The sequence below is a fragment of the Schistocerca americana genome, chromosome 10 (genome assembly GCF_021461395.2).
Source record: "Schistocerca americana isolate TAMUIC-IGC-003095 chromosome 10, iqSchAmer2.1, whole genome shotgun sequence".
NCBI classification, from domain to species: Eukaryota; Metazoa; Arthropoda; class Insecta; order Orthoptera; family Acrididae; genus Schistocerca; species Schistocerca americana.
Genome location: NC_060128.1, coordinates 40,225,409 through 40,239,689, shown reverse-complemented (window position 1 = coordinate 40,239,689; position 14,281 = coordinate 40,225,409).

Sequence of the window (14,281 nt, the reverse complement as noted above, 5' to 3'; positions counted from 1 at the left end):
AAAACTGGACTCACAGGAGAGGTTTCTAATCTGAGAAAGTTAGAGTGTCCGTCCTCTTGTATTTAAGTCGGTATTGTGCCTTTTCAATTTAATTCCGATACAATTTCTGTGTTTCATCGGCAATAAGAAGGTGCAAGGTATACAGTAAACCTGAAGTGAAGCATCGGAAACTAAGACTGGACTCACAGGAGAGGTTCAAAACGTAGACAGTAAGAGTGTCGGTCCTCTTGTACTTAAGTCGGCATTGTGCCTTTTGTATGAAATTCGGATGCAATTTCTGTGTCAAATCGTTAATAAGAAGGTGCAAGGTATACAGTAAACCTGAAGTGAAGCATCGGAATCTAAAACTGGACTCACAGGAGAGGTTCAAATCACAGAGAGTGAGAGTGTCAGTCCTCTTTTACTTCAGTCGGCATTGTGCTTTTGTATTAAAATCGGATACAATTTCTGTGCTTCATCGTCAATAAGAAGGTGCAAGGTACACAGTAATCTTGACGTGAAGCATCGGAATCTAAAACTGGACTCACAGGAGAGTTTCAAATCGTAGAAAGTGAGAGTGTCAGTCCTCTTGTACATAAGTCGGCAATGTGCCTTTTGTATTAAATTCGGATGCAATTTCTGTGCTTCATCGTCAATAAGAAGGTCCAAGGGATACAGTATACCTGAAGTGAAGCATCGGAATCTAAAACTGGACTCACAGGAGAGGTTCAAATCATTGAAAGTGAGAGTGTCAGTCCTCCTATACTTAACTCGGAATTGTGCCTTTTGTATTAAATTCAGATGCAATTTCTGTGTTTCATCGTCAATAAGAAGGACCAAGGGATACAGTAAACCTGAAGTGAAGCATCGGAATCTAAAACTGGACTCACAGTAGAGGTTCAAATCATAGACAGTGAGAGTGTCAGTCCTCTTGTATTTAAGTCGGATTTGTGCCTTTTGTATTAAATTCGGATGCAATTTCTGTGTTTCATCGTCAATTAGAACGTCCAAGGGATACACTAAACCTGAAGTGAAGCATCAGAATCTAAAACTGGACTCACAGGAGAGGTTCAAATCATCGATAGTTAGAGTGTCAGTCCTCTTGTACTTAAGTCGGCATTGTGCCTTTTGAATTTAATTCCCATGCAATTTCTGTGTTTCATCGTCAATAAGAAGGTGCAACGGTATACAGTAAACCTGAAGTGAAGCTTCGGAATCTAAAACTGGTCTCACAGAAGAGGTTCAAATCATAGGGAGTTAGAATGTCAGTCCTCTTGTACTTAAGTCGGCATTGTGCCTTTTGTATTAATTTTGGATTCAATTTCTGTGTTTTATCGTCAATAAGAAGGTCCAAGGTGTACAGTATACTTGATGTGAAGCATCGGAATCTAAAACTGGACTCACAGGAGAGGTTCAAATCATTGAAAGTGAGAGTGTCTGTCCTCTTGTACTTAAGTCGCCATTGTGCCTTTTGTATTAAATTCGGATGCAATTTCTGTGTTTCATCGTCAGTAAGAATGGCCAAGGTATACAGTACACCTGAAGTGAAGCATCGGAATCTAAAACTGGACTCACAGGAGAGGTACAAAACGTAGACAGTTTAAGTGTCGGTCCTCTTGTACTTAAGTCGGCATTGTGCCTTTTGTATTAAATTCGGATGCAATTTCTGTGTCTCATCGTCGATATGAAGGTCCAAGGTATACAGTAAACCTGAGGTGAAGCATCGGAATCTAAAACTGGACTCACAGGAGAGGTTCAAATCACAGAAAGTGAGAGTGTCAGTCCTCTTGTACTTAAGTCGGCATTGTGCTTTTGTATTAAATTCGGATGCAATTTCTGTGTTTCATCGTCAATAAGAATGTCCAAGAGACACAGTAAACCTGAAGTGAAGCATTGGAATCTAAAACTGAACTCAAAGGAGAGGTTCCAATCATTGAAAGTTAGAGTGTCAGTCCTCTTGTACTTAAGACGGCATTGTGCCTTTATTATTAAATTCGGATGCAAACTCTGTGTTCATCGTCAATAAGAAGGTCCAAGGGATACAATAAACCTGAAGTGAAGCATCGGAGTCTAAAACTGGACTCACGGGAGAGGTTCAAATCATAGAACGTGAGAGTGTCAGTCCTCTTGTAATTAAGACGGCATTGTAATTTTTGTATTGAATTCGGCTGCAATTTCTGTAATTCATCGTCAATAAGAAGGTCCACGGTATACAGTAAACCTGAAGTGAAGTATTGGAATCTAAAACTGGACTCACAGGAGAGGTTCAAATCATAGAAAGTGAGAGTGTCAGTCCTCCGATACTTAATTCGGAATTGTGCCTTTTGTATTAAATTCAGATGCAATTTCTGTGTTTCTTCGTCAATAAGAAGGACCAAGGGATACAGTAAACCTGAAGTGAAGCATCGGAAACTTAAACTGGACTCACAGTAGAGGTTCAAATCATAGACAGTGAGAGTGTCAGTCCTCTTGTACTTAACTCGGCATTGTGCCTTTTGTACTAAATTCGGATGCAATTTCTGTGTTTCATCGTCAATAGGAAGGTGCAAGGTATACAGTAATCTTGACGTGAAGCATCGGAACCTAAAACTGGACTCACAGGAGAGGTTCAAATCGTAGAAAGAAATAGTTTCAGTCCTCTTGTACTTAAGTCGGCATTGTGCCTTTTGTTCTAAATTCGGATGCAATTTCTGTGTTTCATCGTCAGTAAGAAGGGCCAAGGTATATAGTAAACCTGAAGTGAAGCATCGGAATCTAAAACTGGACTCACAGGAGAGGTTTCTAATTTGAGAAAGTTAGAGTGTCCGTCCTCTTGTATTTAAGTCGGCATTGTGCCTTTTCAATTTAATTCCGATACAATTTCTGTGTTTCATCGGCAATAAGAAGGTGCAAGGTATACAGTAAACCTGAAACGATGCATCAAAATCTAAAACCGCACTCACAGCTGAGGTTCAAATCACAGAAAGGGAGAGTGCCAGTCCTCTTTTACTTCAGTCGGCATTGTGCCTTTTGTATTAAATCCGGATGCAAACTCTGTGTTTCATCGTAAATAAGAAGGTCCAAGGGATACATAAAAACTGAAGAGAAGTATCGGAATCTAAAACTGGACTCACTGGAGAAGTTCAAAACATAGACAGTTAGAGTGTCGGTCCTCTTGTACTTCAGTCGGCATTGTGCCTTTTGTATTAAATTCGGATGCAATTTCTGTGTCTCATCGTCAATAAGAAGGTCCAAGGTTTATAGTTAACCGGAAGTGAAGCATCGGAATCTAAAACTGGACTCACAGGGGAGGTTCAAATCACAGAAAGTGAGAGTGTCGGTCCTCTTTTACTTAAGTTGGCACTGTGCCTTTTGTTTTAAATTCGGATTCAATTTCTGTGTTTCATCGTCAATAAGAAGGGCCAAGGGATACAGTAAACCTGAAGTGAAACATCGGAATATAAAACTAGACTCACAGGAGAGGTTCAGATCATAGAATGTGAGAGTGTCAGTCTTCTTGTACTTAAGTCGGCATTGTGCCATTTGTATTAAATTCGGATGCAATTTCTGTGTTTCATCGTCAATAAGAACGTGCAAGGTATACAGTAAACCTGAAGTGAAGCATCGGAATCTAAAACTGGACTCACAGGAGAGGTTCAAATCATAGAAAGTTAGAGTGTCAGTCCACTTGTACTTAAGTCGCCATTGTGCGTTTTGTATTAAATTCCGATGCAATTTCTGTGTTTTATCGTCAAAAAGAAGGTCCAAGTGATGCAGTAAACCTGAAGTGAAGCATCGGAATCTAAAACTGGACTCATAGGAGAGGTTCAAATCATAGAAAGTTAGAGTGTCAGCCCTCTTGTACTTAAGTCGCCATTGTGCATTTTGTATTAAATTAGGATGCAATTTCTGTGTTTCATCGTCAATAAGAAGGTGCAAGGTATACAGTAATCTTGACATGAAGCATCGGAAACTAAAACTGGACTCACAGGAGAGGTTCAAATCGTAGAAAGTGGGAGTGTCAGTCCTCTTGTACTTAAGTCAGCATTGTGCCTTTTGTATTCAATTCGGATGCAATCTCTTTGTATCATCGTCAATAAGAAGGGCCAAGGTATACAGTAAACCTGAAGTGACGCATCGGAATCTAAAACTGGACTCACAGGAGAGGTTCAAATCTGAGAAAGTTAGAGTGTCCGTCCTCTGGTACTTAAGTCGGCATTGTGCTTTCTGAATTTAATTCCGATACAATTTCTGTGTTTCATCGTCAATAAGATGGTGCAAGTTATACAGTAAACCTGAAATGATGCATCGGAATCTAAAACTGGACTCACAGCAGAGGTTCAAATCACAGAAAGTGAGAGTGTCAGTCCTCTTTTACTTCAGTCGGCATTGTGCCATTTGTATTAAATTCGAATGCTAACTCTGTGTTTCATCGTAAATAAGAAGGTCCAAGGGATACAGTAAACCTGAAGTGAAGTATCGGAATCTAAAACTGGACTCACTGGAGAGGTTTAAATCATAGACAGTTAAAGTGTCGGTCCTCTTGTACTTAAGTCGGCATTGTGCCTTTTGTATTAAACTCGGATGCAATTTCTGTGTCTCATCGTCAATAAGAGGGTCCAAGGTATACTGTAAACCTGAAGTGAAGCAACGGAATCTAAAACTGGACTCACAGGAGAGGTTCAAATCACAGAAAGTGAAAGTGTCAGTCCTCTATTACTTAAGTCGGCATTGTGCCTTTTGTTTTAAACTCGGATTCAATTTCTGTGTTTCATCGTCAATAAGAAGGTCCAAGGGATACAGTAAACCTGAAGTGAAACATCGGAATCCAAAACTGGACTCACAGGAGAAGTTCAAATCATAGAAAGTGAGAGTGTCAGTCCTATTATACTTAAGTCGGCATTGTGCCATTTGTAATAAATTCGGATGCAATTTTTGTGTTTCATCGTCAATAAGATGGTTCAAGGTATAAAGTAAACCTGAAGCGAAGCATCGGAATCTAAAACTGGACTCACAGGAGAGGTTCAAATCATAGAAAGTTAGAGTGTCAGTTCTCATGTACTGAAGTCGGCATTGTGCCTTTTGTTCTAAATTCGGATGCAATTTCTGTGTTTCATCGTCAGTAAGAAGGTCCAAGGGATACAGTAAATCTCAAATGAAGCATCGGAATCTAAAACTGGACTCACAGGAGAGGTTCAAATCTGAGAAAGTTAGAGTGTCCGTCCTCTTGTACTTAAGTCGGCATTGTGCCTTTTGAATTTAATTCCGATACAATTTCTGTGTTTCATCGTCAATCAGAAGGTGCAAGGTATACAGTAAACCTGAAATGATCCATCGGAATCTAAAACTGGACTCACAGCAGAGGTTCAAATCACAGAAAGTGAGAGTGTCAGTCCTCTTTTACTTCAGTCGGCATTGGGCCTTTTGTATTTAATTCGGATGCAAACTCTGTGTTTCGTCGTAAATAAGAAGGTCAAAGGTATACAGTAAACCTGAAGTGAAGTATCGGTATCTAAAACAGGACTCACAGGAGAGGTTCAAAGCATAGACAGTTAGAGTGTCAGTCCTCTTGTACTTAAGTCGGCATTGTGCCCTTTGTATTAAATTCGGATGCAATTTCGGTGTCTCATCGTCAATAAGAAGGTCCAAGGTATACAGTAAACCTGAAGTGAAGCATCGGAATCTAAAACTGGACTCACAGGAGAGGTTCAAATCACAGAAAGTGAGAGTGTCAGTCCTCTTGTACTTACGTCGGCATTGTGCCTTTTGTATTATATTCGGATGCAATTTCTGTGTTTTATCGTCAATAAGAAGGTCCAAGTGATACAGTAAACCTGAAGTGAAGCATCGGAATCTAAACCTGGACTCATAGGAGAGGTTCAAATCATAGAAAGTTAGAGTGTCAGTCCTCTTGTATTTAAGTCGCCATTGTGCATTTTGTATTAAATTCGGATGCAATTTCTGTGTTTCATCGCCAATAAGTTGGTGCAAGGTATACAGTAATCTTGACGTGAAGCATCGGAATCTAAAACTGGACTCACAGGAGAGGTTCAAATCGTAGAAAGTGAGGGTGTCAGTCCTCTTGTACTTAAGTCGGCATTCTGCCTTTTGTATTCAATTCACATGCAATTTCTGTGTTTCATCGTCAATAAGAAGGTGCAAGGTATACAGTAAACCTGAAGTGAAGCATCGGAATCTTAAACTGGACTCACAGGAGAGGTTCAAATCATAGAAAGTGAGAGTGTCAGTCCTCTTGTACTTAAGTCTGCATTGTGCCTTTTGTATTAATTTCGGATGCAATTTCTGTGCTTCATTGTCAATAAGAAGGGTCAAAGTATACAGTAAGCCTGAAGTGAAGCATCGGAATCTATAACTGGACTCACAGGAGAGGTTCAAATCGTAGAAAGTGAGAGTGTCAGTCCTCTTGTACTTAAGTCGCGCATTGTGCTTTCTGTATTAAATTCGGATGTAATTTCTGAGTTTCATCGTCAATAAGAAGGTGCAAGGTGTACAGTAAACCTGAAGTGAAGCATCGGAATCTAAAACTGGACTCACAGGAGAGGCTAAAATCGTAGAAAGTGAGTGTGTCAGTCCTCTTGTACTTAAGTCGGCATTGTGTCTTTTGTATTATATTCGGATGCAATTTCTGTGTTTCATCGTCAATAAGAAGGTGCAAGGTATACAGTAAACCTGAAGTGAAGCATCGGAATCTAAAACTGGACTCACAGGAGAGGTTCAAATCGTAGAAAGTGAGAGTATCAGTCCTCTTAAACTTAAGTCGGCATTGTGCTTTTTGTATTAAATTCGGATGCAATTTCTGTGTTTCATCGTCAATAAGACGGTGCAATGAATACAGTAAACCTGAAGTGAAACATCGGAATCTAAAACTTGACTCACAGGAGAGGTTCAAGTCGTAGAAAGCGAGAGTGTCAGTCCTCTTGTACTTAAATCGGCATTGTGCATTTCGTACTAAATTCGGATGCAATTTCTGTGTTTCATCGTCAATAAGGAGGTGGAAGGTATACAGTAAACCTGAAGTGAAGCATCTGAATCCAAAACTGGACTCACAGGAGAGTTTCAAATCATAGAAAGGGAGAGTGTCAGTCCTCTTGTACCTATGTCGGCATTGTGCCTTTTGTATTAAATTCGGATGCAATTTCTGTGTTTCATCGTCAGTAAGAAGGTGCAAGGAATACGGTAAACCTGAAGGGAAGCATCGGAATCTAAAACAGGACTCACAGGAGAGGTTCAAATTGTAGAAAGTGAGAGTGTCAGTCCTCTTGTACTTAAGTCGGCATTGTGCCTTTCTTATTAAATTCGGATGCAATTTCTGTGTTTCATCGTCAATAAGATGGTGCAAGGTATACAGTAAACCTGAAGTGAAGCATCGGAATCTAAGACTGGACTCACAGGAGAGGCTCAAATCTTTGAAAGTGACAGAGTCAGTCCTCTTGTACTTAAGTCGGCCTTGTGCCTTTTGTATTAAATTCGGATGCAATTTCTGTGTTTCATCGTCAATAAGAAGGTGCAAGGTATACAGTAAACCTGAAGTGAAGCATCGGGATCTAAAACTGGACTCAGAGGAGAGGTTCAAATCGTAGAAAGTGAGAGTGTCAGTACACTTGTACTTAAGTCGGCATTGTGCCTTTTGTATTAAATTCGGATGCAATTTCTTTGTTTCATCGTCAGTAAGAATGGCCAAGGTATACAGTACACCTGAAGTGAAGCATCGGAATCTAAAACTGGACTCACAGGAGAGGTACAAAACTTAGACAGTTAGAGTGTCGGTCCTCTTGTACTTAAGTCGGCATTGTGCCTTTTGTATTAAATTCGGATGCAATTTCTGTGTCTCATCGTCAATTAGAAGGTCCAAGGGATACACTAAACCTGAAGTGAAGCATCGGAATCTAAAACTGGACTCACAGGAGAGGTTCAAATCATAGATAGTTAGAGTGTCAGTCCTCTTGTACTTAAGTCGGCATCGTGCCTTTTGAATTTAATTCCGATGCAATTTCTGTGTTTCATCGTCATTAAGAAGGTGCAACGGTATACAGTAAACCTGAAGTGAAGCTTCGGAATCTAAAACTGGTCTCACAGGAGAGGTTCAAATCATAGGGAGTTAGAATGTCAGTCCTCTTGTACATAAGTCGGCATTGTGCATTTTGTATTAATTTTGGATTCAATGTCTGTGTTTTATCGTCAATAAGAAGGTCCAAGGTGTACAGTATACTTGATGTGAAGCATCGGAATCTAAAACTGGACTCACCGGAGAGGTTCAAATCATTGAAAGTGAGAGTGTCAGTCCTCTTGTACTTAAGTCGGCATTGTGCCTTTTGTATTAAATTCGGATGCAATTTCTGTGTTTCTTCGTCAATAAGAAGGTGCAAGGTATACAGTAACCTTGACGTGAAGCATCGGAATCTAAAACTGGACTCACAGGAGAGGTACAAAACATAGACAGTTAGAGTGTCGGTCCATTGTACTTAAGTCGGCATTGTGCCTTGTGTTTTAAATTCCCATGAAATTTCTGTGTTTCATCGTCAATGAGAAGGTACTAGGGATACAGTAAACCTGAAGTGAAGCATCGGAATCTAAAACTGGACTCACAGGAGAGGTTCAAATCATAGAAAGTGAGAGTGTCAGTCCTCTTGTACTTATGTCTGCATTGTGCCTTTTGTATTAATTTCGGATGCAATTTCTGTGCTTCATTGTCAATAAGAAGGGTCAAAGTATACAGTAAACCTGAAGTGAAGCATCGGAATCTATAACTGGACTCACAGGAGAGGTTCAAATCGTAGAAAGTGAGAGTGTCAGTCCTCTTGTACTTAAGTCGGCATTGTGATTTCTGTATTAAATTCGGATGTAATTTCTGTGTTTCATCGTCATTAAGAAGGTGCAAGTTGTACAGTAAACCTGAAGTGATGCATCGGAATCTAAAACTGGACTCACAGGAGAGGCTAAAATCGTAGAAAGTGAGTGTGTCAGTCCTCTTGTACTTAAGTCGGCATTGTGTCTTTTGTATTATATTCGGATGCAATTTCTGTGTTTCATCGTCAATAAGAAGGTGCAAGGTATACAGTAAACCTGAAGTAAAGCATCGGAATCTAAAACTGGACTCACAGGAGAGGTTCAAATCGTAGAAAGTGAGAGTATCAGTCCTCTTGAACTTAAGTCGGCATTGTGCTTTTTGTATTAAATTCGGATGCAATTTCTGTGTTTCAACGTCAATAAGACGGTGCAAGGTATACAGTAAACCAGAAGTGAAACATCGGAATCTAAAACTGGACTCACAGGAGAGGTTCAAGTCGTAGAAAGTGAGAGTGTCAGTCCTCTTGTACTTAAGTCGTCATTGTGCATTTTGTATTAAATTCGTATGCAATTTCTGTGTTTCATCGTCAATAAGAAGATGCAAGGTATACAGTAATCTTGACATGAAGCATCGGAAACTAAAACTGGACTCACAGGAGAGGTTCAAATCGTAGATAGTGGGAGTGTCAGTCCTCTTGTACTTAAGTCAGCATTGTGCCTTTTGTACTCAATTCGGATGCAATCTCTGTGTTTCATCGTAAATAAGAAGGTCAAAGGTATACAGTAAACCTGAAGTGAAGTATCGGGATCTAAAACTGGACTCACAAGAGAGGTTCAAAACGTAGACAGAGTGTCGGTCCTCTTGTACTTAAGTCGGCATTGTGCCCTTTGTATTAAATTCGGATGCAATTTCTGTGTCTCATCGTCAATTAGAAGGTCCAAGGTATACAGTAAACCTGAAGTGAAGCATCGGAATCTATAACTGGACTCACAGGAGAGGTTCAAATCGTAGAAAGTGAGGGTGTCAGTCCTCTTGTACTTAAGTCGGCATTCTGCCTTTTGTATTCAATTCGCATGCAATTTCTGTGTTTCATCGTCAATAAGAAGGTGCAAGGTATACAGTAAACCTGAAGTGAAGCATCGGAATCTTAAACTGGACACACAGGAGAGGTTCAAATCATAGAAAGTGAGAGTGTCAGTCCTCTTGTACTTAAGTCTGCATTGTGCCTTTTGTATTAATTTCGGATGCAATATCTGTGCTTCATTGTCAATAAGAAGGGTCAAAGTATACAGTAAACCTGAAGTGAAGCAACGGAATCTATAACTGGACTCACAGGAGAGGTTCAAATCGTAGAAAGTGAGAGTGTCAGTCCTCTTGTACTTAAGCCAGCATTGTGCTTTCTGTATTAAATTCGGATGTAATTTCTGTGTTTCATCGTCAATAAGAAGGTGCAAGTTGTACAGTAAACCTGAAGTGAAGCATCGGAATCTAAAACTGGACTCACAGGAGAGGCTAAAATCGTAGAAAGTGAGTGTGTCAGTCCTCTTATACTTAAGTCGGCATTGTGTCTTTTGTATTATATTCGGATGCAATTTCTGTGTTTCATCGTCAATAAGAAGGTGCAAGGTATACTGTAAACCTGAAGTGAAGCATCGGAATCTAAAACTGGACTCACAGGAGAGGTTCAAATCGTAGAAAGTGAGAGTATCAGTCCTCTTGAACTTAAGTCGGCTTTGTGCTTTTTGTATTAAATTCGGATGCAATTTCTGTGTTTCAACGTCAATAAGACGGTGCAAGGTATACAGTAAACCTGAAGTGAAACATCGGAATCTAAAACTGGACTCACAGGAGAGGTTCAAGTCGTAGAAAGCGAGAGTGTCAGTCCTCTTGTACTTAAATCGGCATTGTGCATTTCGTACTAAATTCGGATGCAATTTCTGTGTTTCATCGTCAATAAGGAGGTGGAAGGTATACAGTAAACCTGAAGTGAAGCATCTGAATCCAAAACTGGACTCACAGGAGAGTTTCAAATCATAGAAAGGGAGAGTGTCAGTCCTCTTGTACCTATGTCGGCATTGTGCCTTTTGTATTAAATTCGGATGCAATTTCTGTGTTTCATCGTCAGTAAGAAGGTGCAAGGAATACGGTAAACCTGAAGGGAAGCATCGGAATCTAAAACAGGACTCACAGGAGAGGTTCAAATTGTAGAAAGTGAGAGTGTCAGTCCTCTTGTACTTAAGTCGGCATTGTGCCTTTCTTATTAAATTCGGATGCAATTTCTGTGTTTCATCGTCAATAAGATGGTGCAAGGTATACAGTAAACCTGAAGTGAAGCATCGGAATCTAAGACTGGACTCACAGGAGAGGCTCAAATCTTTGAAAGTGACAGAGTCAGTCCTCTTGTACTTAAGTCGGCCTTGTGCCTTTTGTATTAAATTCGGATGCAATTTCTGTGTTTCATCGTCAATAAGAAGGTGCAAGGTATACAGTAAACCTGAAGTGAAGCATCGGGATCTAAAACTGGACTCAGAGGAGAGGTTCAAATCGTAGAAAGTGAGAGTGTCAGTACACTTGTACTTAAGTCGGCATTGTGCCTTTTGTATTAAATTCGGATGCAATTTCTTTGTTTCATCGTCAGTAAGAATGGCCAAGGTATACAGTACACCTGAAGTGAAGCATCGGAATCTAAAACTGGACTCACAGGAGAGGTACAAAACATAGACAGTTAGAGTGTCGGTCCTCTTGTACTTAAGTCGGCATTGTGCCTTTTGTATTAAATTCGGATGCAATTTCTGTGTCTCATCGTCAATTAGAAGGTCCAAGGGATACACTAAACCTGAAGTGAAGCATCGGAATCTAAAACTGGACTCACAGGAGAGGTTCAAATCATAGATAGTTAGAGTGTCAGTCCTCTTGTACTTAAGTCGGCATCGTGCCTTTTGAATTTAATTCCGATGCAATTTCTGTGTTTCATCGTCATTAAGAAGGTGCAACGGTATACAGTAAACCTGAAGTGAAGCTTCGGAATCTAAAACTGGTCTCACAGGAGAGGTTCAAATCATAGGGAGTTAGAATGTCAGTCCTCTTGTACATAAGTCGGCATTGTGCATTTTGTATTAATTTTGGATTCAATGTCTGTGTTTTATCGTCAATAAGAAGGTCCAAGGTGTACAGTATACTTGATGTGAAGCATCGGAATCTAAAACTGGACTCACCGGAGAGGTTCAAATCATTGAAAGTGAGAGTGTCAGTCCTCTTGTACTTAAGTCGGCATTGTGCCTTTTGTATTAAATTCGGATGCAATTTCTGTGTTTCTTCGTCAATAAGAAGGTGCAAGGTATACAGTAACCTTGACGTGAAGCATCGGAATCTAAAACTGGACTCACAGGAGAGGTACAAAACATAGACAGTTAGAGTGTCGGTCCATTGTACTTAAGTCGGCATTGTGCCTTGTGTTTTAAATTCCCATGAAATTTCTGTGTTTCATCGTCAATGAGAAGGTACTAGGGATACAGTAAACCTGAAGTGAAGCATCGGAATCTAAAACTGGACTCACAGGAGAGGTTCAAATCATAGAAAGTGAGAGTGTCAGTCCTCTTGTACTTATGTCTGCATTGTGCCTTTTGTATTAATTTCGGATGCAATTTCTGTGCTTCATTGTCAATAAGAAGGGTCAAAGTATACAGTAAACCTGAAGTGAAGCATCGGAATCTATAACTGGACTCACAGGAGAGGTTCAAATCGTAGAAAGTGAGAGTGTCAGTCCTCTTGTACTTAAGTCGGCATTGTGATTTCTGTATTAAATTCGGATGTAATTTCTGTGTTTCATCGTCATTAAGAAGGTGCAAGTTGTACAGTAAACCTGAAGTGATGCATCGGAATCTAAAACTGGACTCACAGGAAGGCTAAAATCGTAGAAAGTGAGTGTGTCAGTCCTCTTGTACTTAAGTCGGCATTGTGTCTTTTGTATTATATTCGGATGCAATTTCTGTGTTTCATCGTCAATAAGAAGGTGCAAGGTATACAGTAAACCTGAAGTGAAGCATCGGAATCTAAAACTGGACTCACAGGAGAGGTTCAAATCGTAGAAAGTGAGAGTATCAGTCCTCTTGAACTTAAGTCGGCATTGTGCTTTTTGTATTAAATTCGGATGCAATTTCTGTGTTTCAACGTCAATAAGACGGTGCAAGGTATACAGTAAACCAGAAGTGAAACATCGGAATCTAAAACTGGACTCACAGGAGAGGTTCAAGTCGTAGAAAGTGAGAGTGTCAGTCCTCTTGTACTTAAGTCGTCATTGTGCATTTTGTATTAAATTCGTATGCAATTTCTGTGTTTCATCGTCAATAAGAAGATGCAAGGTATACAGTAATCTTGACATGAAGCATCGGAAACTAAAACTGGACTCACAGGAGAGGTTCAAATCGTAGATAGTGGGAGTGTCAGTCCTCTTGTACTTAAGTCAGCATTGTGCCTTTTGTACTCAATTCGGATGCAATCTCTGTGTTTCATCGTAAATAAGAAGGTCAAAGGTATACAGTAAACCTGAAGTGAAGTATCGGGATCTAAAACTGGACTCACAAGAGAGGTTCAAAACGTAGACAGAGTGTCGGTCCTCTTGTACTTAAGTCGGCATTGTGCCCTTTGTATTAAATTCGGATGCAATTTCTGTGTCTCATCGTCAATTAGAAGGTCCAAGGTATACAGTAAACCTGAAGTGAAGCATCGGAATCTATAACTGGACTCACAGGAGAGGTTCAAATCGTAGAAAGTGAGGGTGTCAGTCCTCTTGTACTTAAGTCGGCATTCTGCCTTTTGTATTCAATTCGCATGCAATTTCTGTGTTTCATCGTCAATAAGAAGGTGCAAGGTATACAGTAAACCTGAAGTGAAGCATCGGAATCTTAAACTGGACACACAGGAGAGGTTCAAATCATAGAAAGTGAGAGTGTCAGTCCTCTTGTACTTAAGTCTGCATTGTGCCTTTTGTATTAATTTCGGATGCAATATCTGTGCTTCATTGTCAATAAGAAGGGTCAAAGTATACAGTAAACCTGAAGTGAAGCAACGGAATCTATAACTGGACTCACAGGAGAGGTTCAAATCGTAGAAAGTGAGAGTGTCAGTCCTCTTGTACTTAAGCCAGCATTGTGCTTTCTGTATTAAATTCGGATGTAATTTCTGTGTTTCATCGTCAATAAGAAGGTGCAAGTTGTACAGTAAACCTGAAGTGAAGCATCGGAATCTAAAACTGGACTCACAGGAGAGGCTAAAATCGTAGAAAGTGAGTGTGTCAGTCCTCTTATACTTAAGTCGGCATTGTGTCTTTTGTATTATATTCGGATGCAATTTCTGTGTTTCATCGTCAATAAGAAGGTGCAAGGTATACTGTAAACCTGAAGTGAAGCATCGGAATCTAAAACTGGACTCACAGGAGAGGTTCAAATCGTAGAAAGTGAGAGTATCAGTCCTCTTGAACTTAAGTCGGCTTTGTGCTTTTTGTATTAAATTCGG